The sequence below is a fragment of the Montipora capricornis genome, chromosome 13, assembly GCF_036669925.1.
Source record: "Montipora capricornis isolate CH-2021 chromosome 13, ASM3666992v2, whole genome shotgun sequence".
NCBI lineage: Eukaryota > Metazoa > Cnidaria > Anthozoa > Scleractinia > Acroporidae > Montipora > Montipora capricornis.
In genome coordinates this window covers 13,808,756-13,811,255 of record NC_090895.1, presented here as the reverse complement: position 1 = coordinate 13,811,255, position 2,500 = coordinate 13,808,756, and positions in this window count along the sequence as shown.

Below are 2,500 nucleotides of genomic sequence, written 5' to 3'. Positions count from 1 at the left end.
CCCGGCTATGAACCCATTAGGCGAAGCCGAATGGTCTACTGGACCTTGTTTTAGTATCAGCCAACTAGTAGGACAAACATTAATAGGAAATTAAAATGCTAAGAAATTTAAAACAATGTTATTTGAGAAAGAAAACTAGCATTTTTCGCTACTAGGGGACTATATTGAAAATGGACCCCAACAGCTGTAGTAGCATAGCCAATCATAACGCATGATTTGCAGTAGTTGGGTGATACTTATACATGTACTTAGGGCCTCCACAGACTAAGGATTTAGTTGTCGACAACTATTTGTGATCGACATCTAAAAGTCGACAACTGAAAAACGTAGTCTGTGGCGCAAGTTGTCGACAACTAAACCCCAAATTATTAGTTGTCGAAAACTAAGCAGTTTCCCTTTTCGAAAAGGGAAACTGCTTAGTTGTCGACAACTAATAGTTGTTGACGGCCTCATTTTTTGGCATTTTTCAAGTGTGTGAAAACTTTTGTTTTAGTTGTCGACTACTTTTAAATCTCTGCGCTATTGTGTCAGCGGCTTTCCCCCGCCGGCTTAAACCATGGAGGATTGCAGAAGTAAAATACTTGGTAAAGAGAACATTCTTTTTGATCTTCCGTCTCCACATCATGTTCTTGGATGTGAAAACGACACTAACGACGTCCTTTCTTGCCGCCATTTTGAATGCACGAACACGTGAGCATGCGTAGTAAGCCCTTGGTGCTCAACCTCCCTTCGTATAGGTTGCTAAATCAGTATTTGAGCGCCAGTGTATGGAATCCCTTTGTCGGACTTATTTAGTTGTCGATAATTTTTGTTGTCGATCACAAATAGTTGTCGACAACTAAATCCCTAGTCTGTGGAGGCCCTAACTTACTTTAATTTGTTAATGATTGTCTGTAAATATCTTTCAAGTGTGCATGCCTTTTTTTAAACTCTTCCAAGTGGTTTCCTTTAAATTTCATCCTCCTTTTCAGCATTTTTTAAATAAATACAGTATGTTGTTGTTTAAAGATTAAATTTGTTTCTACAGGAAATAGCTGATCCAGATATACATGTACCAAAAGTGGATTGCTTTGTTTGAGGGGAAGTCATACGTATGGATGAAATAACTCAACACCAAGAATCCCATTCAACTACGACAAATGGTGTGCCAGCAGCACAGGTATGTTTTATACACTGAGCATAGCTCTACTGTTTGACATAAACAATCAATACAGTGCACGGGGTATCGATCTCGTTAGAACTCCAATGCTCCACCGTTTACAATGAGTAAATTATATACGCCATAGTATATGTCTCTAAACCTAGAAAGCAATATAGTGGTGTATATCAGGAAATAATTGTGCTCCTGCATATAAGTACTGTCAAATTAATCATCATTAGTGTACAGTTTACAGTGATCAAACACCTCTGAGCTCACAGCAGTAAAAGCAAACAAGCCTTGCCAACAATGACGAACAATTTTAATCAACAACTAAAACTAAAATTACATGCACAGTAATCTCTTTCACAACATTTCGGTTGACTGATGAGGCCCATTTCAAACGTCGAATATGCGCTGAATCTAATGCAAATGAGAAAAATCTATTGTTTTCGCTCATAGATTCGGCACATGTAAAGTTCAACGCCCTCTCTTTTCAGTTAAGAACAACATCAAAAATCTTACTAATTGAAAAGTCAAGCTAAAGAATAGTAAATTCGCTTTCTCGACTGCACCCTGCGAGCAGTCTCTTTCGATCTTCCTAGATAAGACGGGAAGACTAGGAAGATCGAAAGAGACTGCTCGCAGGGTAACTCGACTACAATTTCACACTCAAACAAAGCAGTTCACGACTGGACATCCATTCCACACAAAAAGCCTATAAATGTGATTGTTAAAATATGTCAGAATCTTTGTCAACACGGAATTGCAAACGTGGCAGGCCTTCTTCGTTTTTTTAGAGAGTTTTGCAAAATATGTGAGGCAGCGAGACATGCATTCAGAAGGAAAACATTATACCTGAAAGCCAACGGTTGTAAATTATGCACTGATCAAATCCGCGAAACTTCAACAGTGAAATTTTCGATTCAAAATAAGCGTCGGTTGTATCTTTAATTGTTGGACACATTTGCTTTGAGATTTACTTCGAGCTATCTCTTTAGTGTAATATATGCGTTTGCGGCGCGTGTCCAAGTTCTTGGACTTTTCGCTGTTTCATTTTTCTGCTAATTTTATCACGAATTGACAACCCCTGGAAAATATAGTCCAGTCAATATATTATTTCGACCCATCACAAATTGCAACAGGTTTTTCTTCGCCATTTATCTCATTGAAGTACACAGATCAACATATCAAGAGTCTAGAAAAATCTAAGATGGGGAAGATATAAATTTTTTCATTGAGACAATATAGCCTTAGATGGGTCGCATGAAAACGAGGCTGTCTACATTAACCCACTCTCATATGTATTTCTTTGACCAACAATTCACCATTGTTCAAAGTTCAGAGTTAAATGGTCAATAA